Source organism: Hyla sarda, unplaced genomic scaffold (genome assembly GCF_029499605.1).
Source record: "Hyla sarda isolate aHylSar1 unplaced genomic scaffold, aHylSar1.hap1 scaffold_71, whole genome shotgun sequence".
Taxonomy (NCBI): domain Eukaryota; kingdom Metazoa; phylum Chordata; class Amphibia; order Anura; family Hylidae; genus Hyla; species Hyla sarda.
The window spans coordinates 148,154-173,963 of NW_026610729.1; the positions used below are offsets into that span (position 1 = coordinate 148,154).

A 25,810-nucleotide genomic window follows, 5' to 3' on the forward strand; every position below is an offset into this window, starting at 1 on the left:
GTTGATTTAAAAGAAAAAAGGTTTTCACCGGAGTACCCCTTTAAGGTCTTGGTGTAGCTACAGCCCCCGACACCCCCAATAACTTTGTCACTAGTTCACTAATCCCGATAGTCTCTGAGTTTTGTTCAACAAGTTGACTTGAGGCCCTACACCAGAAAATACAACTTACTCCGCAGGTCACATTCTCTCTGTACTGTGCAATGACCAGAGGAAACTATTTTTCACTTTGCAGTCAACACTTGCTCTAAAGCTCCGACATTTGTATAAAAATGACACTTTTCTTCTGTAATCTAGGTCAGGCAAGCTGAGAAGTCTCCTGCTGGAAATCCTCACTCCTCACAAAGTGCTGGGATATTGTATATTGTATTCAGATACCTCACTACTTTTCTGACCTACTTGAGCCTTTGTTGCAGGATATCTAACATTTGCAACAATGATGATTACATTTCTGATGCCTTTGAAGGTGAATTCACTACAATACAAAATATGAGATGCCGTAAAATTTTACTATGTATTTCTATGTCTTTCCTTGACCTTATTGTATTAATTATTTGGGTTGAAGAATGTAAATTTATACTTTAATATTCTAAGTGTAGAATGTGTTGCATTAGGGTATCTTTGGCAGATTTGGATGCAGACATTTCTGGGGTTGTTTTTGCAGCATGTACATGAATTTCTAAAAAACAAAATCTGAAGGGTGCAGATATATTTTTATGGAGATCATCTGTGTCCATGTTTCCAGTCTCTTTATGTATGGTGAAGGTAGACAAGCACTGTAGCTCCCTGCTGCTACCCTTTGTAAGTAGTGTCACTTCAAATCAATGTTTGGCTTCATTAAGAAGCCTTAGAACATGATTGGGGATTTCACAGACCAAGCCAGAAAACTCTTTTGAAAGGTAAAGTGACCAACTTGTAAAAAGCGATTTTGGAGTTGTTGCCCACAGTGCACGGTGCTGACTGGTTTACAGAGAGGCCTATGTCATGGGACCAATACAATGGTATTTTTCCTTACAGCATAGTGCCAAAGAGGCGTGTGGAGACTTATAGCTCATTCATGCTCCACTGGGAATTCTGGAAAGAAGTATATGCACAGTAGCTCTCTGGTGTCACCTTTTAGCTGTAGCATCCCTTAAAGTAAATGATTGGCTCCCTTAAGAAGCCTTAGAACAATACTGGGGATTTGAAAAACCAAGCCAGAAACTCCCAAAATGAAAATATTATATAGTCATTGTATTATCCCTCGTTCATACAGAGAAGGGTGCTGGCTGGTTTACAGAGAAGCCTATGCCCTGGGATTAGTTGACCTTAATGCCCTCGTCAATCGACTGCATTAAAGTCATCAACACCCCTATAAACATGTTGAACGTGCATATATATGGCAAGTACTGGCCTGGGTTCAAAGGATCAGAACTAGTGTAACTTAACATGCTAGATGTAATGTCCCTTTATTTGTTTTTGTATTTTTCTGTTTAGGTGGGTATTCACATACTAGTTTGTTCAGAGCAGTTTGCTATTTTACCTTGATAGGAGATAGTTAATGCTCTGAACAAATGAAAACTCGGGTGTGGTTATTTAACCAGAGTTTTTCTGCATTCTGGGGCTGGTTAATGAGTTCAATACTACTATGTCTATTTGTGCTATATTCTGATTATGTCTGCTTGAGCCTTTACCTTGTATTTATCTTGTCATTTTATCTGGGTTTTTAGCCATGGTTATATAGAATGCTCCTTGTATTTTAGTCTGTGTTACATTAGTCGGTTTTAGGATTATGTTTGTTCATTCTGCTCTGTCTGTGTTCACGCTGTGTCTGAGTCTAGCTTGTACCCTGTGCTCTGTATGTTATATTCTTGTTCGCTATTCTGGAGTCTATTCAGACTCATCCGGTTCTAGTCTAGTGTTTCATGTATTATATTTCCATTTCCTACTGGGTCAGCATTTTGTCCACACGGTGGAGTGTGTCCACTTACCAGTAGCCTATTTGGCTTTATTATTAATGGCTACTCCTATAGGGGAGTGGGGAGTCCAGTTTGTATGTTCTGTGTTCCAGTGTGAACAGTGTCTTCTATTTATATCCTGTTTGGTTTATCTGATCTTTGTCCTTTGTATTTGTACCTGTTTGTGAACAGTGCCCTATGTTCCTGTATCAGTTCGCCTGTTTATTTTCTGCCCTGTTAGTATTTGTATCCTGTCTTGTATCTGGTTGTCTGGTAGTTTTCTGTTATGTTTCTGGTTTGTGCCCAACTATTTATTAGTAAGTGTTTTTATTAGGCCCCTGCACTTTAGTTCAGGAAGGGACCGGCGCCCAGTTGTCCATCCACCATTTAGGGTGAATGTGCAAGCAGGCAGGGAGAGCGGTTTTAGGGTCAGATTAGGGCCCACTCTCCCTGTCCCCCGGTCGGTTCTTGACACTAGATTCCTTGTTTCCCCTAATATCTTATGTCTGCAGCTGTAAGGTTTCCCCATACACACATCAAAGTCAGCAAATTCAGACAATCTAAATTCATAGTACACGGCTACTTTTAAAGAGTGTGGGTAGGACCTGATGATGGTCTGCATTTTATTTTTTGCACTAGAACAAGATTCCTCACAGAATATATTCAAATTTATTCTAGAATAACCACAGGATCCCATAGATGGATTTTGTTAATTTATTTTTATTTTTATTTACAGTCAGGTCCATAAATATTGGGACATGGACACAATTCTAACATTGTTGGCTCTATACACCACCACAATGGATTTGAAATGAAATAAACAAGATGTGCTTTAACTCCAAACTCTCAGCTTTAATTTGAGGTTATTAACATCCAAATCAGGTGAACGGTGTAGGAATTACAACAGTTTGCATATGTGCCTCCCACTTGTTAAGGGACCAAAAGTAATGGGACAGAATAATAATCATAAATCAAACTTTCAATTTTTACTACTTGGTTGCAAATCCTTTGCAGTCAATTACAGCCTGAAGTCTGGAACGCATAGACATCAGAAGACATTGCTGGGTTTCATCCCTGGTGATGCTCTGCCAGGCCTCTACTGTAGCTGTCTTCAGTTCCTGCTTGTTCTTGGGGCATTTTCCCTTCAGTTTTGTCTTCAGAAAGTGAAATGCATGCTCAATCGGATTCAGGTCCGGTGATTGACTTGGCCATTGCATAACATTCCACTTATTTCCCTTAAAAAACTCTTTGGTTGCTTTTGCAGTTTGCTTTAGGTCATTGTCCATCTGCACTGTGAAGCGCTGTCCAATGAGATCTGAAGCATTTTGCTGAATATGATTAGATATTGTTACGCCGATCGCTCCGGGTCCCCGCTCCTCCCCGGAGCGCTCGCAACATCCTCGCTACTGCAGCGCCCCGGTCAAATCCACTGACCGGGTGCGCTGCGATACCGCCTCCAGCCGGGATGCGATTTGCGATGCGGGTGGCGCCCGCTCGCGATGCGCACCCCGGCTCCCGTACCTGACTCGCTCTCCGTCGGTCCTGTCCCGGCGCGCGCGGCCCCGCTCCCTAGGGCGCGCGCGCGCCGGGTCTCTGCGATTTAAAGGGCCACTGCGCCACTGATTGGCGCAGTTGTTCTAATTAGTGTGTTCACCTGTGCACTCCCTATGTATACCTCACTTCCCCTGCACTCCCTCGCCGGATCTTGTTGCCATTGTGCCAGTGAAAGCGTTTCCTTGTGTGTTCCTAGCCTGTGTTCCAGACCCCCTGCCGTTGCCCCTGACTACGATCCTTGCTGCCTGCCCCGACCTTCTGCTACGTCCGACCTTGCTCTTGTCTACTCCCTTGTACCGCGCCTATCTTCAGCAGTCAGAGAGGTTGAGCCGTTGCTAGTGGATACGACCTGGTTACTACCGCCGCTGCAAGACCATCCCGCTTTGCGGCGGGCTCTGGTGAATACCAATAGTAACTTAGAACCGGTCCGCTAGCACGGTCCACGCCAATCCCTCTCTGGCACAGAGGATCCACCTCCTGCCAGCCGAATTGTGACAGTAGATCCGGCCATGGATCCCGCTGAAGTTCCACTGCCAGTTGTCGCCGACCTCACCACGGTGGTCGCCCAGCAGTCGCAACAGATAGCGCAACAAGGCCACCAGCTGTCTCAACTGACCGTGATGCTACAGCAGCTACTACCACAGCTTCAGCAATCATCTCCTCCGCCAGCTCCTGCACCTCCTCCGCAGCGAGTGGCCGCTTCCGGCCTACGACTATCCTTGCCGGATAAATTTGATGGGGACTCTAAGTTTTGCCGTGGCTTTCTTTCACAATGTTCCCTGCACTTGGAGATGATGTCGGACCAGTTTCCTACTGAAAGGTCTAAGGTGGCTTTCGTAGTCAGCCTTCTGTCTGGGAAAGCTCTGTCATGGGCCACACCGCTCTGGGACCACAATGACCCCGTCACTGCCTCTGTACACTCCTTCTTCTCGGAAATTCGAAGTGTCTTTGAGGAACCTGCCCGAGCCTCTTCTGCTGAGACTGCCCTGCTGAACCTGGTCCAGGGTAATTCTTCCGTTGGCGAGTACGCCATCCAATTCCGTACTCTTGCTTCCGAATTATCCTGGAATAATGAGGCCCTCTGCGCGACCTTTAAAAAAGGCCTATCCAGCAACATTAAAGATGTTCTGGCCGCACGAGAAATTCCTGCTAACCTGCATGAACTCATTCATCTAGCCACTCGCATTGACATGCGTTTTTCCGAAAGGCGTCAGGAGCTCCGCCAGGATATGGACTTTGTTCGCACGAGGCGTTTTTTCTCCCCGGCTCCTCTCTCCTCTGGTCCTCTGCAATCCGTTCCTGTGCCTCCCGCCGTGGAGACTATGCAAGTTGACCGGTCTCGCTTGACACCTCAAGAGAGGACACGCCGCCGCATGGAGAATCTTTGCCTGTACTGTGCCGGTACCGAACACTTCCTGAAGGATTGTCCTATCCGTCCTCCCCGCCTGGAAAGACGTACGCTGACTCCGCACAAAGGTGAGACAGTTCTTGATGTCAACTCTGCTTCTCCACGCCTTACTGTGCCTGTGCGGATATCTGCCTCTACCTTCTCCTTCTCTACTATGGCCTTCCTGGATTCCGGATCTGCAGGAAATTTTATTTTGGCCTCTCTCATCAACAGGTTCAACATCCCGGTGACCAGTCTCGCCAGACCCCTCTACATCAATTGTGTTAACAATGAAAGATTGGACTGTACCGTACGTTACCGCACGGAGCCCCTCCTAATGTGCATCGGACCTCATCACGAAAAAATTGAGTTTTTGGTCCTCTCCAATTGCACTTCCGAAATTCTCCTTGGACTACCGTGGCTTCAACGCCATTCCCCAACCCTTGATTGGTCCACAGGAGAGATCAAGAGCTGGGGTACTTCTTGTTTCAAGGACTGTCTTAAACCGGTTCCCAGTACTCCCTGTCGTGACCCTGTGGTTCCCCCTGTAACCGGTCTCCCTAAGGCTTATATGGACTATGCTGACGTATTTTGCAAAAAACAAGCTGAGACTTTACCTCCTCACAGGCCTTATGACTGTCCTATTGACCTCCTCCCGGGCACTACTCCACCCCGGGGCAGAATTTATCCTCTGTCCGCCCCAGAGACTCTTGCTATGTCTGAATACATCCAGGAAAATTTAAAAAAGGGGTTTATCCGCAAATCCTCCTCTCCTGCCGGAGCTGGATTTTTCTTTGTGTCCAAAAAAGATGGCTCCCTATGTCCTTGCATTGATTACTGCGGACTTAATAAAATCACGGTAAAGAACCGCTACCCCCTACCTCTTATCTCAGAACTCTTTGATCGCCTTCAAGGTGCCCACATCTTTACCAAACTGGACTTAAGAGGTGCTTATAATCTCATCCGCATCAGGGAGGGGGACAAATGGAAAACTGCATTTAACACTAGAGATGGACACTTTGAGTATCTGGTCATGCCCTTTGGCCTGTGCAACGCCCCTGCCGTCTTCCAAGACTTTGTTAATGAAATTTTTCGTGATCTCTTATATTCCTGTGTTGTTGTGTATCTGGACGATATTCTGATTTTTTCTACCAACTTAGAAGAACACCGCCAGCATGTCCGCATGGTTCTTCAGAGACTTTGAGACAATCAACTTCATGCCAAAATGGAGAAATGTCTGTTTGAATGTCAATCTCTTCCTTTCCTAGGATACTTGGTCTCTGGCCAGGGACTACAAATGGACCCAGATAAACTCTCTGCCGTCTTAGATTGGCCACGCCCCTCCGGACTCCGTGCTATCCAACATTTTTTGGGGTTCGCCAATTATTACAGACAATTTATTCCACATTTTTCCACTATTGTGGCTCCTATCGTGGCTTTAACCAAGAAGAATGCCAATCCTAAGTCCTGGTCTCCTCAAGCGGAAGACGCATTTAAACGGCTCAAGTCTGCCTTTTCTTCTGCTCCCGTGCTCTCCAGACCTGACCCATCTAAACCCTTCCTATTGGAGGTTGATGCCTCCTCAGTGGGAGCTGGAGCGGTCCTTCTACAAAAAAATTCTTCCGGGCATGCTGTTACTTGTGGGTTTTTTTCTAGGACCTTCTCTCCGGCGGAGAGGAACTACTCCATCGGGGATCGAGAACTACTGGCCATTAAATTGGCACTTGAGGAATGGAGGCATCTGCTGGAGGGATCAAAATTTCCAGTTATCATTTACACCGATCACAAGAATCTCTCCTATCTCCAGTCTGCCCAACGGCTGAATCCTCGCCAGGCCAGGTGGTCTTTGTTCTTTGCCCGTTTTAACTTTGAAATTCATTTTCGCCCTGCCGACAAGAACATTAGGGCCGATGCTCTCTCTCGTTCCTCGGATGCCCCGGAAGTAGAGGTCTCTCCGCAACACATCATTCCTCCGGACTGTCTGATCTCCACTTCTCCAGCCTCCATCAGGCAAACTCCTCCAGGGAAGACCTTCGTTTCTCCACGCCAACGTCTCGGGATTCTCAAATGGGGTCACTCCTCCCACCCCGCTGGCCATGCGGGCATCAAAAAGTCCTTGCAACTCATCTCTCGTTTCTATTGGTGGCCGACTCTGGAGACGGATGTTGTTGATTTTGTACGGGCCTGTACTGTCTGTGCCCGGGATAAGACTCCTCGCCAGAAGCCTGCTGGTCTCCTTCATCCTCTGCCTGTCCCCGAACAGCCTTGGTCTCTGATTGGTATGGACTTTATTACAGACTTACCCCCATCCCGTGGCAACACTGTTGTTTGGGTGGTCGTTGATCGATTTTCCAAGATGGCACATTTTATTCCTCTTCCTGGTCTTCCTTCAGCGCCTCAGTTGGCAAAACAATTTTTTGTACACATTTTTCGTCTTCACGGTTTGCCCACGCAGATCGTCTCGGATAGAGGCGTCCAATTCGTGTCAAAAATCTGGAGGGCTCTCTGCAAACAGCTCACGATTAAATTAAACTTCTCTTCTGCTTATCATCCTCAATCCAATGGGCAAGTAGAAAGAATTAACCAGGTCCTGGGTGACTATTTACGGCATTTTGTTTCCTCCCGCCAGGATGACTGGGCAGATCTTCTACCATGGGCCGAATTCTCGTACAACTTCAGAGTCTCTGAATCTTCTTCTAAATCCCCATTTTTCGTGGTGTACGGCCGTCACCCTCTTCCCCCCCTCCCTACTCCCTTGCCCTCTGGTTTGCCCGCTGTGGATGAAGTGACTCGTGATCTTTCCACCATATGGAAAGAGACCCAAAATTCTCTTTTACAGGCTTCATCTCGCATGAAAAAGTTTGCCGATAAGAAAAGAAGAGCTCCCCCCATTTTTTCTCCCGGAGACAAGGTATGGCTCTCCGCTAAATATGTCCGCTTCCGTGTCCCCAGCTACAAACTGGGACCACGCTATCTTGGTCCTTTCAAAATCTTGTGCCAAATTAATCCTGTCTCTTACAAACTTCTTCTTCCTCCTTCTCTTCGTATTCCTAATGCCTTTCATGTCTCTCTTCTTAAACCACTCATCATCAACCGTTTCTCTCCCAAACTTGTTTCTCCCACTCCTGTTTCCGGTTCTTCTGACATCTTCTCCGTGAAGGAGATACTGGCCTCCAAGACGGTCAGAGGAAAAAAAATTTTTTGGGTTGATTGGGAGGGCTGTGGTCCTGAAGAGAGATCCTGGGAACCTGAGGACAACATCCTAGACAAAAGTCTGGTCCTCAGGTTCTCAGGCTCCAAGAAGAGGGGGAGACCCAAGGGGGGGGGTACTGTTACGCCGAGCGCTCCGGGTCCCCGCTCCTCCCCGGAGCGCTCGCAACATCCTCGCTACTGCAGCGCCCCGGTCAGATCCACTGACCGGGTGCGCTGCGATACCGCCTCCAGCCGGGATGCGATTCGCGATGCGGGTGGCGCCCGCTCGCGATGCGCACCCCGGCTCCCGTACCTGACTCGCTCTCCGTCGGTCCTGTCCCGGCGCGCGCTGCCCCGCTCCCTAGGGCGCGCGCGCGCCGGGTCTCTGCGATTTAAAGGGCCACTGCGCCACTGATTGGCGCAGTTGTTCTAATTAGTGTGTTCACCTGTGCACTCCCTATGTATACCTCACTTCCCCTGCACTCCCTCGCCGGATCTTGTTGCCATTGTGCCAGTGAAAGCGTTTCCTTGTGTGTTCCTAGCCTGTGTTCCAGACCTCCTGCCGTTGCCCCTGACTACGATCCTTGCTGCCTGCCCCGACCTTCTGCTACGTCCGACCTTGCTCTTGTCTACTCCCTTGTACCGCGCCTATCTTCAGCAGTCAGAGAGGTTGAGCCGTTGCTAGTGGATACGACCTGGTTACTACCGCCGCTGCAAGACCATCCCGCTTTGCGGCGGGCTCTGGTGAATACCAGTAGTAACTTAGAACCGGTCCACTAGCACGGTCCACGCCAATCCCTCTCTGGCACAGAGGATCCACCTCCTGCCAGCCGAATCGTGACAGATATTAGTAGATAATATTGCTTTAGAATTCATCCTTTTGCTTTTGTCAGCAGTCACATCATCAATAAATACAAGAGAAGCAGTTCCATTGGCAGCCATACACGCCCACAATGCCATGACACTACCACCACCATGCTTCACCATGCTTGATGAGGTGGTGTGCTTAGGATCATGAGCAGTTCCTTTCCTTCTCCTTACTCTTCTCTTCCCATCACTCTGGTACAAGTTGATCTTGGTCTTATCTGTCCATAGGATGTTGTTCCAGAACTGTGAAGGCTTTTTTAGATGTTGTTTGGCAAACTCTAATCTGGCCTTCCTGTTTTTGAGGCTCACCAATGGTTTACATCTTGTGGTGAACCCTCTGTATTCACTCTGGGGAAGTCTTCTCTGAATTGTTGACTTTGACACACATACACCTACCTCCTGGATAGTTTTCTTCATCTGGCCAACTGTTGTGAAGGGGGTTTTCTTTACCAGAGAAACAATTCTTTGGTCATCCTCCACAGTTGTTTTCCTTGTTCTTCCGGGTCTTTTGGTGTTGCTGAGCTCACCTGTGCGTTCCTTCTTTTTAAGAATGTTCCAAGCTGTTGTTTTGGCCACACCTAATGTTTTGGCTATCTCTCTGATGGGTTTGTTTAGTTTTTTCAGCCAAATGATGGCTTGCTTCACTGATAGTGACAGCTCTTTGAATCTCATCTTGAGAGTTGACAGCAACAGATTCCAAATGCAAATAGCACACTTGAAATGAACTCTGGACCTTTTATCTGCTCATTGTAATTGGGATAATTTGGTAATAACACACACCTGGATATGGAACAACTGAGAAGCCAATTGTCTTATTACTTTTAGTCCCTTAGCAAGTGGGAGGCACATATGCAAACTGTTGTAATTCCTACACAGTTCACCTGATTTGGATGTAAATACCCTAAAATTAAAGCTGATAGTCTGGAGTTAAAGCAGATCTTGTTCATTTCATTTCAAATCCATTGTGGTGGTGTATAGAGCCAAAAATGTTAGAATTGTGTTGATGTCCCAATATTTATGGACCTGACAGTATTTGTATAGCACTGACATATTCCACAACACTGTACAGAGGTTACCATCACTCACATCATTATTTGCCCACATTGGGGATCGGAATCTAAATTACAAACTTAAAAAATATGAATTTGGGCTGTGAGAAGAAACCCATGCAAACACTGGGCCACTCTGCCACCCAGATTTGAATATTTATGGAGTTTTTTTTCTATGTTAAGTTTCATAGTGTAGACATCGAAAGTCATAAAAAATGTAGTAAATGCAATAAAATAACTGTATATTACTATTAAAAAATATTAGTTTTCTGTACACCATCAAGTGTGAGCATATAACATGTTCATATATCCTATAGACAAGGAGTTAATATTTTTATCTTCACATAATCTTTGACTTGATCATAAGAGGAAATGGGTATGTGACTGGCCAAGTGTTAAAAGTAACACTTTAATACTGTACCAACATGGGGGGGGGGGGTATTTATGAAGCATTTTACCCTGGTTTTCTTAGGTAAATTTGTCTCAATATTTTGTCGCAGTGTGTTTTTTGTGACTTTTCCTGCAACTTTTCATTTACCTGTGTTTTGGTTTGTTGCTGTGGTAGACATGTTTTTGGTTGATTTTTTGCAGTGGTCAGGGATTTATGAAAATGTGACTTTTAAAAAAAGTCACATACTTTGGCGCAACCCACCAAAACGGGTGCTAATCACTACCAAATTAAAAACACTTACGAACTAACTGTGGACAGCATTATTTAAAAAGTCATATAATTGTCACATTGATTAAAAAGTCGTACAAAAAGTCGCAGAAAAACACCATACAAAGTGGAGTACTAATGTGAGAAATGTGATCAGCACCAGATTTATTACATGCCCTGGACCATGTGATAAATTAGGTGCACTACATGAATCAATGGAGTAAAAACACTACTTCACTTTTGATAAATACCCCCCATGGTTTCCTGAAATAGTAGAAGATATTCTGCAGTGATATCGAGTGCTGTAGCTTTTTCATCTAGGAACAATAACCCTTTATTTGATGACATAAGTGACTTGGATAGAATTGTTTATGTATGAATATGGGCTATAATAAGGGCATGCAGAAAAGACAGTCAATTCAATTTTTCAGGGACCAGTTCAGTTTTAAAGTGGATTTGAGGGGCCTTCATATTAAAAATTCCCCATAAATGACCACATTATAAAAACTGCACCCCTCAAAGTATACAAAATGACATTCAGAAAGTTTGTTAACCCTTTAGGTGTTTCACAGGAATAGCAGCAAAGTGAGGTGAAAAATTTAAAATCTCCATTTTTTTACGCTAACATGTTCATGTAGACCCAGTTTTTGAATTTTTACAAGGGGTAAAAGGAGAAAAAGCCCCCCAAAATGTGTAACCCAATTTCTCTCGAGTAAGGAAATACCTCATATGTGTATGTCAAGTGCTCTGTGGGTGCACTAGAGGGCACAGAAGCGAAGGAGCGACAATGGGATTTTGGTGAATTTTGCTGAAATGGTTTTTGGGGGGGCATGTCGCATTTAGGAGGCCCCTATGGTGCCATAACAGCAAAAAAAAAAAAAATCACATTTTTGAAACTACACCCCTCAAGGCATGTAACAAGGGGTACAGTGAGCCTTAACACCCCACAGGTGTCTGACGACTTTTCGGTAAAATGGGATGTGTAAATGAAATTTTTTTTTTTCACTAAAATTGAGTTTTTTCCCCAAATTTACAATTTTTACAAGGGGTAATAGGAGAAAATGCCCCCCAAAATTTGTAACCCCATTTCTTCTGAGTATGGAAATACCACATGTGTGGTCGTCAAGTGCTCTGCATGTGCACTACAATGCTCAGAAGAGAGGGAGCCACATTTGGCTTTTTGAAAGCAAATTTAGCTGAAATGGTTTTTGGAGGGAATGTCACATTTAGGAAGCCCCTATGGTGTCAGAACAACAAGAGCCCCTATGGTGGGAAACAACACCCCTCAAGGAACATAACAAGGGGTACAGTGAGCCTTTATACCCCACAGGGGGGGGGGGGGTGGAACCTGCAGCCTAATGTGGGGAACCTACTACCAAATGTGCGGAGTCTATGCTACCTAATGTGGGGAGTCTATGCTACCTAATGTGGGGAAACTGCTACCTAATGTGGGGAATCTGTGCTACCAAATGTGGGGAGTCTATGCTACCTAATGTGGGGAATCTGTGCTACCGAATGTGGGGAATCTATGCTACCTAATGTGGGGAAACTGCTACCTAATGTGGGGAATCTGTGCTACCTAATGTGGGGAAATTGCTACCTAATGTGGGGAATCTGCGCTACCTAATGTGGGGAAATTGCTACCTAATGTGGGGTAACTGGTACCTATCTATGGGGGGGGGACTGGTACCAAATGTGGGGAATCTATGCTGCCTAATGTGGGGAAAATATGCTACCTAATGTGGGGAAACTGCTACCTACCTAATGTGGGGGAACTGCTGCCTACCTGAGTGGGAGAACTGCTGCCTACCTAATGCTCCCCCCCTGGCAGTGGCACCCTCATCATCCACCAGCAACACCCCCCCCCCCCAGCAGTAGCACCTCCATCAGCAGATCCTGATGGTGGATGATGGCGGTGCTCCTGCCAGGAGGATGATCCTGCCGATGGATGATGGGGGTGATACTGCCAGGGGGGATGGCCAGTAGAACCCTCATCATCCTCCAGCAACACCTCCAATACCCCCCTCCCGTGGTAATAGCATCAGCTAATGGACGTTGAGGGGTGCTACTGCGGTTGTGGTATTATATTCAGAGGGTGCACTGTATGGCAACGTTATATTCAGAGGGCGCAGTTTGTGTTGATATTATATTCAGAGGGCGCAGTGGGTGGTAGTATTATATTCAGAGGGTACAGTGTGTGATGTTATTATATTCAGGGGTACAGTATGTGGCAGATTTATATTCAGAGTGTACAGTGTGTGTTGGTATTATATTCAGAATGTACAGTGTGTGGTAGTATTATATTCAGTGGGTATGGTGTATGGAAGGTTTATAATCAAAGAGTATAGTGTATAGTAGTATTATATTTAGAGGATACAGTGTCTGACAGGTTTATAATAATACTTGTTTTCATATAGAGGATGAGAATGCGCTGACATAGTGAGGAGACGTCTGGGTGTCACATTCTGCAGAGAGAAGTTTTAGCTGGAACAAGTCCTGGCGGTATGTACCATCTGAATTAGATAAGGGAAGACTATGGAGAAGACGTCACCTGTAGTCACTGATATCATTGTGTATTCTCCTCACTATGTCCTATAAGAGCTGTAGTCGCTTGTCAGTTCTACAGTTATGGTGAATGAAATTACATCTCCCAGGATAACCTCACCACTGCTCAAAGGGGTACTGTACTGGAAAACATTTTTTTTAATCAACTGGTGATACAAAGTTAAACAGATTTGTAAATTACTTCTATTTAAAATTCTTAATCCTTCCAGTACTTATTAGCTGCTGTATAAGCAATTCACAGGAAGTTATTTTCTATTTTAATTTATTTTCTGTCTGACCACAGTGCTCTGTGCTGACACCTCTGTCCATGTTAAGAACTGTCCATAGTAGGAGCAAATCCCCATAGCAAACCTATCCTGCTCTGGACAGTTCCTGACATGGACAGATGTGTCAGCAAATAGCACTGTGGTCAGACTGGAAAGAACTACACAATTTCCTGTGGAGCATACACCAGCTTATAAGTACTGTAAGGATTAAGATTTTAAATAGAAGTAATTTAAAAATCTGTTTAACTTTCTGGCACCAGTTGATATAAAAGAAAATGTTTTCCAGTGGAGTACCCCTTTAAGTAATTCTGCGAGCTGTATATTTAAATGGTGAAAACTTCTTTAATACTTTCCTATTCTGTGGCAACTGGTATATCTGATTATTATACTGGAATTTCTCACAATGGGCTACAACAGTGGAGTCTGTCACAACAGGCTAAAAACTTACTGGGGGGAGGGGGTAGGTATGGGGGTGACACCATTTTCTACCGCACCGAGTGACACCAACCCTAGCAACGCCACTGCGCATTTGAGGCCTAAATTAGGGATTTGCAAAGGGGTGAACTTGGATGCAAGCGTTACAATTGCCTCTGGTACCAAAATTACGCCAAGGCAGTGTTTCCTAAACAGGATGCCTCCAGTTGTTGCAAACTTCCAGCATGCCTGGACAGTCAATGGCTGTCCGGCAATACTGGGAGTTGTTTTGCAACAGCTGGAGGCTCTGTTTTGGTAACAGTGCCATACAAGACGCTTTTCATTTTTATTGGTGGGGGGGCGGGGGATGGAGGGGGTAACTGTGTAGGGGTATGTGTATATGTAGTGTTTTACTTTCAATTTTGTGTAGGTGTAGTGTAGTGTTTTTAGGGTACATTCACACGGGCGAGGGTTCACGGCGAATTTCCCGCTAGGAGTTTGAGCTGCAGCGGAAAATTTGCTGCATCTCAAACCTCCAGCTGTTGCAAATCTACAACTCCCAACATGCCCTTTGGCTGTCCATGCATGCTGGGGGTTGTAGTTATGGAACAGCTGAAGGCACACTGGTTGCAGAACACTGAGAGTTTGTTACTTAACTCAGTGTTGCACAACCAGTGAGCCTCCAGCTTTTGCAAAACTACAACTCCCAGCATGTACGGTCTGTCTTTCAGTGCATGCTGAGAGTTGTAGTTTGTAGTTGTAGAGGCACACTGGTTGCAAAACACTGAGTTAGGTAACAAACTCTGTGTTTCACAACCAGTGTTCCTTCAGCTGTTGCAAAACTGTATGCACTGACGGCCGAAAGGCATGCTCGGACTTGAAGTTATGCAACAGCTGGAGGCACACTACTACAATCCCCAGCATGCCTTTTGGCTGTCCATGCATGCTGGGGGTTGTAGTTATGCAACTGCTTGAAGAACACTTGTTCATAGAAAAAATGTGCCTCCAGTTGTTGCATAACTACAACCCTTAGAATGTACAAACTACCATAGGGCATGCTGTGAGTTGTAGTAGTGCCTTTTGCTGTTGCATAACAACAACTCCCTGCATTCCCTTTTGTGCATGCTGGTAGTTGTTGCTAAGCAACAGCAGGAGGCCAGCCTTACCTCCTGCTGCTGCACTCTGGCCTGTCTGCCTGCCGCTGACTCCGCTCCTGGGGCCCTGATCCCTGCCACCTCACTTCTGCTGCTAAAGGGTGATAGGTGCCATCTCGGACGGCACCTGTCAGCTTTTTTTTCCAGGTCAATCGGGTCCCCAATCTGAATTGGTGACATGGGGGGACCGACATGGAAAGGGGGTCTCAGGACCCCCCTAGGGTTTGCACGAAGAGCCTGCTGAAGGACTTCAACAGGCATTCCGGTCAGGTCCCCGCCCGGCGAGTGGCGGGGACCGGAATTCCCACTGGCATACAAGTACGCCCTGTGTCCTTAAGTACCAGGACGTCAGGGCGTACCTGTACAACCTGTGTCCTGAAGGGGTTAAAGGGGTACTCTCTTTATCGCGGGGGTCCTGCCACTGGGGACCTCTGTGATCTCCCGCTGCACCCAGTGTTCGTTTAGAGCTTCGGGTGCAGCACCGGAGGCTTGAGGCATCACGGTCACGCCCGCTCGTGATGTGACGGCCATGCAACCTCAATGCAAGTCTATGGGAGGGGGCGTGAAGGCTGTCACGCCCCCACCCATAGATTTGCATTGAGGGGGCATGGTCGTGATGCCACGAGCCTCTGCCCCTGCACCACTCCATGCACCGGATGTCTGGGGTGCCACAGCGCGGAGGTCCCCAATGGTGGGACCCCTGCGATCAGACATCTTATCCCCTATCCTTTGGATAGGGGATAAGATGTCTAGGGGCGGTGTACTCCTTTAAGATTTATTCATGCTACTCCATCTTTCTCCAGTCATACAGCGGGAGGACTCAGTATTTGCTCATCTATTCACACCATTCCTTGTCTGACAGAAGTGACCCTAGGGCATTGTTTTCCAATCTGGAATGAAAAACCTGTCCCTAGAAGGTATGTTCACACATTGGAAATGGACAAGTAAGTTTTCCTACAGGAAATCCTTGTCAAACTCCTGGTCAAAAATCTGTGTCAAAGCAAATTCTGGGCAGTACCTAGTTCTTCAGTGAATCCTCATCAAGAATTGACATGTAAGTCCTTGATGCAGAATAGATGCACCTATGGTCTCTGAATGGAGATCCATGGGTGCCATGACTGCCCTGAGCATCTGGATAATTTAACATTTTCATGGCAATTTTGGTTCAAAGGGGTGTGTTAAAAAAAAAATATTTTGTTATCCCCCTTTTCTATTGGCGATTTCAAGGGGGGGGGGGGGGGTGAGGCTCCCCACACATAGCCTGAGGACAAAATCCTCCCCCCGCTTCCCTGGCGTGGTCTCAGTTGCCCCCTGCATCCGTGCAATATACTTGCTGCCGGATCAATTTACCACCCTCCCTTCACTCACAAAAAAATTATAAATAAAAAAAATATATATATATATATGTATATATGTATATATATATATATATATATATATATATATATATAATATTTACCTTATCTGATATTTTCTACATCTGTTTTTTCCAGTTTATGGGCAGGACCCCAAGGCCAGAGATATAGCCCATTGGGGAGTTAGACTTAAAGATGTTACCCACAGGTCCATCTCTTAGGCAGAGACTTATGTTATACTGGGTTTGGTTTTTCCTGCCCCAAGCTTGCTGCAGCAGACATATATTTAATTTCACCATAAGTGAAAAGTTAATAAAGCTGTGGACATTATAAACCAACAAATTGGTGCCAAGAGGTTTAATTTAAAGGGGTTATGATGGCTACAGGCCACAGCAGGTTGTGTCAATGATGCATACATAGGCTGTCAAGTACATGGACACATATTTCACATTTAAATCAGTGAGACTCAGATTCCAGTAGATTTCATGGAGATTCTTGAGGAGAATTCACACGTAAATCTGTCTGGAATTTTCTGCGAATTATTACTGTGAACATACTCTTACCCTGGATTTGGATTTATTTAATCATGTTCAAAGATATTTCACAAGATAATAACCACATTGGGGCCAGAATATAGGACTGGGAAACCATTTTAGACCACTTTACCTGACCCTGCGCCAAGATCCTTTGAGGTATGAATAGAAGGTGTTCTGTGAAAGTGACCAAAAATTTTTGAACTGTCCCCACGACAATAAGGTTGGGCATCATTGACGTAGAGATTGCTCCTTCCTACTTTTGTATGTGCTGGAAGAAGTGGTCTTGCTGCCCACATAGACCAATGTGTTGTCCCTATCAGTTCAGCTGGTTGACTCACTGGCCATTAAAATGTGTGATGATCATTGACCCTTGGTAAAAAGATCCTAAAAAAACACAGTTTTTTTTATAGAATGAAACATACTTTCACTCAATAACAATTTTCCACATAGAACAAAATAGTTCTTAAGGCAGTTAGGCTGGGTTCACATATATCAGTCGTCCAGCACAGTTTCCCTCCGGCGTGCACCGGAGGGAAACTGATGCTAGAACTGATCCCATTCATTTGAATGGGACAGTTCACAATCATCCAGCGTCTCAATTTTGACGCCGGATGGTTGGACATGCCGGAGGGCACCGGACAGGGGAACGCAGCTTGCTGCGTTTCCCTGTCTGTTGCCCAGAAACAATGAACGCCGCATGCCATACAACTGATGACAAGTTGTCATCAGTTGTGGCATCAGTTGCGTCGAGATTTAGGCTGAGTTCACCTATGCCGGATGCCGGACATATGTGAACCCAGCCTTACAGGTCATATTAACTACTACAGTTGAGCTGCAGCTTCCTATGGTAGGATGCAGGTAGTTGTCGGCCAATAAGTCCTGATATTAAGTAGAATTCTCCAAGTTTATCCAGGATTATCCCGACTCTAATCAATATTTTGAAACTCTGTAAAAACCCTTTAAAATGTTTTCAATACCTTGCAGTTTTCACATTGACCACTGAGCCTTATAAAAGTCTGACACTTTCTGATCAGTCGCAATGACTTCCCAATAGTCACCCCTTAATCACCACAAAAGTTGACGCCTCAATATAGATAACCCAGGATCCACTAGTAACAATAGGTAACAGACACAGCTCCCCCTCACCAGTGAGTGACCTCTGCACAGCTCATTGAGCATGTCTAGTAGTCAATGGGTCACCTACAGACATTTGATTCCTATGGTCCACATGGCTGCTGTAAAGCATATCTCTGAACTGCTGAGCAGCAACAAAGGAAAGATGGCTGCCCCCAAGATCATTTACAGAGAAGAACATTTTTAAAAATCCACGAGACAATAAAAGCAGATTAGAAAGAAAGAATATGCATCAGAAACTGGTCATAATTAGTCAAATAAAAAGCTCTCTGAAACGTTCACTTTAAAGGGATTCCTTAAAGATTGCTAAGAACTGACAAGCCTCCATCATAAAACTTCCAGTACATAGCAGAAGCAAATTCTTGCTATGACGGAACTTGTTTGAACAACCCTGCAGAATGATTTAGTGGATGCTTCTCACCATATCCTTGGCCTTCTGTTTAATTATTCACCATATTTGTCTGTTACATGTGGAGATTTATTGGGACATTTTTTTTAAAGGTCACCCTTATCATGTAAAGTGTCAAGGGAGGTGTCTAGTTCCTTAGTAAAGGTATGTTAAAAGGAATTGTATCCTAAATCACTCCTTACAAAAGGGCATTAAACTGAACGACTCGTTATTATTCGACCGCTTTGAAGACGCTAATTAAACCAATTTTTATAAATAATGGCGACAATGCCATAAAGGGATATTTATGCCTGGATATTTTTCTATATGTTTCTTTTCACAATTTAGAAACAGCATTATTTGCATATTAAAAAAAAATAAAATAAATTTCATATCTTAAATAGGTTATTCCCCCCACCCCCAAAAAAAAGTCATCCTGTTAACTAGTTAACCAGAGTTTTTTCCGTTTTTGCACTTTCATTTTTTCCTCCTTACCTTTAAAAATCATAACTCTTTCAATTTTGCACCTAAAAATCCATATGATGGCTTATTTTTTGCACCACCAATTCTGCTTTGTAATGACATCAGTCATTTTACCCTCAAATCTACGACGAAACGGAAAAAAAAATCATTGTGCGACAAAATTGAAGAAAAAACAAATTTTTTTAATTTTGGGGGCTTCCGTTTCTGCGCAGTACATTTTCCGGTAAAAATTACACCATTCCCTTTAATCCGTAGGTCCATACAATTAAAATGATACCCTACTTATATTTCTGGAAAAAATCCTAACTACATGCAGGAAAATGTATACGTTTAAATTGTATTGTCATCTTCTGACCCCTATAACTTTTTTATTTTTCTGCGTATGGAGCGGTATGAGAGCTAATTTTTTGCGCCGTGATCTGAAGTTTTTAGCGGTATCACTTTTGTATTGATAGGACTTTTTGGTCGCTTTTTATTCATTTTTTCATTATGTAAAAAATGACCAAAAATACACTATTTTGGACTATTTTTTTGCGCGTACGCCATTGTCCGTGTGGTTTAATTAATTATATATTTTTATAATTCGGACATTTCCGCACGCGGCGATACCACATATATTTATTTATATTTACAAACCATTACCAAAAGTAACAAGGCAGGAGGACAACAGGGCAACATCACCCCAACACAGAGTTTCGGCAGGAATGCCTTTGTCAAGGGGTAGGTTAACAGCTGGAAAATGTTGGGTAGCCCCAAAGAAAATGTATGCAATGGTGGCCAAGTATGCGTGCTACAAATCCATTCAAGTGTGAGGCAATTGACCTAGGTTCTAGTGGATAGGATATAACTCAGTGTCACGATCCCGGCTGGTAGGAGGTGGATCCTCTGTGCCAGAGAGGGATTGGCGAGGACCGTGCTAGTGGACCGGTTCTAAGTCACTACAGGCAAAGCGGGATGGTCTTGCTGCGGCGGTAGTGACCAGGTCGTATCCACTAGCAACGGCTCAACCTCTCTGACTGCTGAAGATAGGCGCGGTACAAGGGAGTAGACAAAGGCAAGGTCGGACGTAGCAGAAGGTCGGGGCAGGCAGCAAGGATCGTAGTCAGGGGCAACGGCAGGAGGTCTGGAACACGGGCTAGGAACAAACAAGGGAACGCTTTCACTAGGCACAAGGGCAACAAGATCCGGCAAGGGAGTGCAGGGGAAGTGAGGTATAAGTAGGGAGTGCACAGGTGGAAACTAATCAAGGTAATTGGAAGATTGGACCAGGCACCATCATTGGTGCACTGGCCCTTTAAATCGCAGAGACCCGGCGCGCGCGCGCCCTAGGGAGCGGGGCCGCGCCCGCCGGGACAGGACCGACGGAGAGCGAGTCAGGTACGGGAGCCGGGGTGCGCATCGCGAGCGGGCGCCACCCGCATCGCGAATCGCATCCCGGCTGGAGGCGGTACCGCAGCGCACCCGGTCAGGAGATCTGACCGGGGCGCTGCAGCAACGAGGATGAGGCGAGCGCTCCGGGGAGGAACGGGGACCCGGAGCGCTCGGCGTAACAGTACCCCCCCCCCCCTTGGGTCTCCCCCTCTTCTTGGGTCCAAAGAACCTGAGGAACAAAAACTCAATTCTTTCGTGATGAGGTCCGATGCACATTAGGAGGGGTTCCGTGCGGTAACGCACGGCACAGTCCAAACTTTCATTGTTAACACAATTGATGTAGAGGGGTCTGGCGAGACTGGTCACAGGGATGTTGAACCTGTTGATAAGAGAGGCCAAAAAAAAATTTCCTGCAGATCCGGAATCCAAGAAGGCCATAGTAGAGAAGGAGAAGGTAGAGGAAGATATCCGCACAGGCACAGTAAGGCGTGGAGAAGCAGAGTTGACATCAAGAACTGTGTCACCTTTGTGCGGAGTCAGCGTACGTCTTTCCAGGCGGGGAGGACGGATAGGACAATCCTTCAGGAAGTGTTCGGTACCGGCATAGTACAGGCAAAGATTCTCCATGCGGCGTCGTGTCCTCTCTTGAGGTGTCAAGCGAGACCGGTCAACTTGCATAGCCTCCACGGCGGGAGGCACAGGAACGGTTTGCAGAGGACCAGAGGAGAGAGGAGCCGGGGAGAAAAAACGCCTCGTGCGAACAAAGTCCATATCCAGGTGGAGCTCCAGACGCCATCCGGAAAAACGCATGTCAATGCGAGTGGCAAGATGAATGAGTTCATGTAGGTTAGCAGGAGTCTCTCGTGCGGCCAGAACATCTTTAATGTTGCTGGATAGGCCTTTTTTAAAGGTCGCGCAGAGAGCCTCACTATTCCAGGACAACTCGGAAGCAAGAGCACGGAACTGAATGGCGTACTCGCCAACGGAAGAAACACCCTGGGCCAGGTTCAGCAGGGCAGTCTCGGCAGAAGAAGCTCGGGCAGGCTCCTCGAAGACACCACGGACCTCAGCGAAGAAGGACTGGACTGTGGCTGTGGCAGGATCATTGCGGTCCCAGAGTGGTGTGGCCCCAGACAAGGCCTTTCCAGAAAGGAGACCACGGCAGAGTCTAGAGTCCACATCAAATTTGTCCGGCAGGGACAAACAGGGGTTAGGAGCGGCCGGTTGCTGCGGAGGAGTTGCAGGAGCCGGCGGAGGAGATGGTTGTTGCAGTTGCAGCTGCTGTAACTGTGACTTCAGTTGCTGTGTCACGGTGGACAAGTATGCCAGCTGGTGATTTTGTTGGGTGATCATCGTGGAAATGTCGGCAAGACTTGACAGCGGCACCTCAGCGGAATCCATGGCCGGACGCTGCGGAGGAGTTGCAGGAGACGGCGGAGGAGATGGTTGTTGCAGCTGCAGCTGCTGTGTCAGTGACAGCAGCTGCTGTAACTGTGACTTCAGTTGCTGTTTCACGGAGGACAAGTATGCCAGCTGGTGATTTTGTTGGGTGATCATCGTGAAAATGTCGGCAAGACTTGACAGCGGCACCTCAGCGGAATCCATGGCCGGATCTACTGTCACGATCCCGGCTGGTAGGAGGTGGATCCTCTGTGCCAGAGAGGGATTGGCGAGGACCGTGCTAGTGGACCGGTTCTAAGTCACTACAGGTTTTCACCAGAGCCCGCCGCAAAGCGGGATGGTCTTGCTGCGGCGGTAGTGACCAGGTCGTATCCACTAGCAACGGCTCAACCTCTCTGACTGCTGAAGATAGGCGCGGTACAAGGGAGTAGACAAAGGCAAGGTCGGACGTAGCAGAAGGTCGGGGCAGGCAGCAAGGATCGTAGTCAGGGGCAACGGCAGGAGGTCTGGAACACGGGCTAGGAACAAACAAGGGAACGCTTTCACTAGGTACAAGGGCAACAAGATCCGGCAAGGGAGTGCAGGGGAAGTGAGGTATAAGTAGGGAGTGCACAGGTGGAAACTAATCAAGGTAATTGGAAGATTGGACCAGGCACCATCATTGGTGCACTGGCCCTTTAAATCGCAGAGACCCGGCGCGCGCGCGCCCTAGGGAGCGGGGCCGCGCCCGCCGGGACAGGACCGACGGAGAGCGAGTCAGGTACGGGAGCCGGGGTGCGCATCGCGAGCGGGCGCCACCCGCATCGCGAATCGCATCCCGGCTGGAGGCGGTACCGCAGCGCACCCGGTCAGGAGATCTGACCGGGGCGCTGCAGCAACGAGGATGAGGCGAGCGCTCCGGGGAGGAACGGGGACCCGGAGCGCTCGGCGTAACACTCAGAGACAATTGACCTCCATTCTGGTTATCACTGGGGCTCCCCAGAGGTCGGACCCCCATGATCCGCTAGTTATTCTTTACCCTGTTTACAGGGTATCCCTTTTGATCTTGGTACAAACCCATCAGTGTTCTGTACAATATAGTAAAGATGACTAAATGTCAATCTTTAACACATAATAATTAAATTGAATATTTGGTGCAGTTAGATAGCTCCAAATCCCCTGCATAAACCTAGACTTGTATGTTCAGGTAAGTTTTCGAGAAAAGCCTGTGTCTATGCATGATGAATAAGACTATATCTGGTCACATTTTTTATGGTCACATTTTTGCAGGAGTGGATGAAAACTATCTTCTAGGAAGTGTCCTATATACTGCATACACAGAAGTGGAAATCCTGACCATCTTTGTCATTGTAGCACACCCCTAGAAGGAGCAGAAGCAAGGAGGACATTATAGAGCAGTACAGAGCAACATAAGCTGTGAATCAAGCACTGAGTGAGATATAAAACTAGCTACAAAATACAGCCAATTCTCTCGGTATCTCTTTTTATGTTTGTCTCTCTCCGACCACTCCTTCTGGGCAGCTAAAACCTGATACTTTAGTGAACTGTGTGAGCTGATTGTACTTTAGACAGACATGAGCAGAGGGACAGATGATTGGAGAAACAGGAAAGTAGCCAAATAAGTTGGAAATAAGCATTATTTTGTGAAAAGATATGTTACAAATTTTCCAACATTTGCTGGAACTACTGTTTTATGCAAACTTTATAAAAAAATGTAGTGTCTATTTATGTGATAAAAACTCTCTAACTGCAGCCACCACTTGGGATATGCTTAGTGTGTGCTTGTTTACTGTTAATCTCAAAGTATAAATAGTTTGCAGTAAGCTCCATTTGCTGGCTGTGAATGCATTTCACTCTGGCTGTGAATGCATTGCTCTCCCCTGCTGCCGGCAGGGCTGGGGTTCGCATCGCGGGACACACTCGCATGCGAATCCCAGCTGTCACTCACTTTGGTCCCCTGCTGCCTCCTCTTCTGCCTCTCAACTCTGGCACCTGTGTCCCTGTCTCCTAGGGCACGCGCGCCGGAGCTTTATGATTTAAAGGGCCAGTACACCCATAATTATGTGCAACACCTGTGTCTCCTCTATAAGTTCCTGCTCCTCCCCCACATCCCTGCCGGATCCTTGTTGCGTTGTGCCATTGAGAAAGCGTTACAGTGTTTTGCCTTGCCTTGTTACTGACCTCCTGCTACATTCCTGACCTTGCTCCTGTGCCGCTGCCTACTGACCTCCTTCTTCGTTCATGACTATACACCTGTGCTGCCTGCCCTGACCTTCTGCTATCCTGTCTACGAGTTGCTGTTTCCTATCTGTACCTCGAATCTCCTCAGCCGCCTCTGTAGTTGAGTCGTGCCAGGGGTAGCAACCTGGGTGCCACCTGCCGCAGCTAGTCCATCTCGCTTTGCGGCGGGCTCTGGTGAAAACCAGCTGCACCTTAGACTCCGCTCCCTGGTACGGCCCGCGTCATCTGCCACACAGGTACAGCGGATTCACTACCACCAGTGTTCCTGTCTACTGAACCGTGAGTGTTACACTGGCAGTCACAGGCAACCAGAATATAAATTAACTCAATGCCTATGGAAAGAATATGAAGCTCTATGCTAGAAAAATAGAGCTTAAAGGGGTACTCTGGCGGAAAACTAATTTTAAAAAATCAACTGGCCCCACAAAGTTAAACAGATTTGTGAATTTGTAAATGTACTTCTCTTTAAAAATCTTAATCCATCCAGTACTTATCAGCTTCTGTATGCTCCACAGGAAGTTGTATTTCTTTCTGGAATTATTTTCTGTTTTACCATAGTGCTCTCTGCTGACACCTCTGTCCATGTCAGGAACTGTCCAGAGTAGGAGCAAATCCCCATAAAAAAAAACCTATCCTGCTCTGACGTCAGTTGATTTAAAAAAAAAAAAATTCCACCAGAGTACCCCTTAAAACTAGTATAAAGAAATGTCTCTATGACATTTTTTTCTTCATAAAGAACAATAAGTAATACTTCCATGATTTTTTGTACTTGAAACTAGCAACTAAAGTGAAAGCTCTTTGAGATGACCACCCAGAACTTCACAAAAAGTGGTCTTCTTTGGTGTGGTCTACAAATGTGGGGCTGAAAATCATTTACAGAAAATCTGGTGAGAGTAAGAGGAATGTCTTCTCAACAAGTTGGTCCTCTTTGAGAATACCTATTTTGGAGAGGTTTTAATGTATATATTATCTTCCTGTAATAACCTGATCTGACAGCAGATGATTAATACTAATTCTGTGAATTCTTTCACCTCTTCTAAGGAAACAAACCAACAAAGAAGTTTCTCAGTAATGCATGCTATACCTAATGCTATGAGCTGACCAAGAAAGCATAAAACTATGACACACCGTTTCCTGTGTCACAAAACAGGCTGCCCCCAGTGACCTAACTCTAGGAACTACGACATATTGATGTTCACCACAAGCAACAGAAAAACTAAAAAAGGTGGCATGACAACCTCTCATTTCCTTTCATAGTCAACACACAGAAACCATATTTACCATGACCTACTCTAGTACCTGTGACTGATTTACATTATTTTGCAACAAAAACTTTTTGTTTTAGAAATAATTAAAGACAGAAGCTACATGAAAAGATATATATTTGTCTTTGGATCATGTCACCTTCAGTAGGATCCTCAAACAATCTAATGCCTGGGGGAATGCCAAGAGTACTCATAAGATGGGTCCATAGGACCAACAATAGGGGAAGGGCAATTCAAGGTAGCATTATTTTTTTGTGGATTTATTAGACTTTCTATTCTTCACAATCAAATATACTTTGTGTCGTTGTGTTAGACTGCAAACATACCCATACTCATTAAATTAAGTTGATGGAAAAAGGACAGTTTAAAATATTTATGTTTTATCTGACCAATGACAGACTGTTATTACTTAAAAACAAATTGCTGTTTTTGAAATGTTTGGATGATGATCATTTCAGCATTCCTCGGGACTCTGGATGACTGTTGTCTTGAGCCTTTCCAGGGATCCTGTTTGGCTCGAGCTTCTTCTTGTCTTCTCTGATAAGCCATCCCCCTGATGATGTGTGCGATCCATCTGTACATGCCGCTGCTCTGGT

At 45.8% G+C, this 25,810-nt stretch overlaps 1 long non-coding RNA gene across 1 annotated transcript; it reads left to right on the forward strand.

Moving 5' to 3' along the window:
- The first annotated feature begins 328 nt into the window (after positions 1–328).
- Positions 329–23,286, forward strand: LOC130344239 (uncharacterized). Its single transcript, XR_008883214.1, has 3 exons — positions 329–463; positions 13,059–13,143; positions 22,978–23,286. It is a non-coding gene; the product is annotated as an uncharacterized LOC130344239 (long non-coding RNA).
- The last annotated feature ends 2,524 nt before the right edge of the window (positions 23,287–25,810 follow it).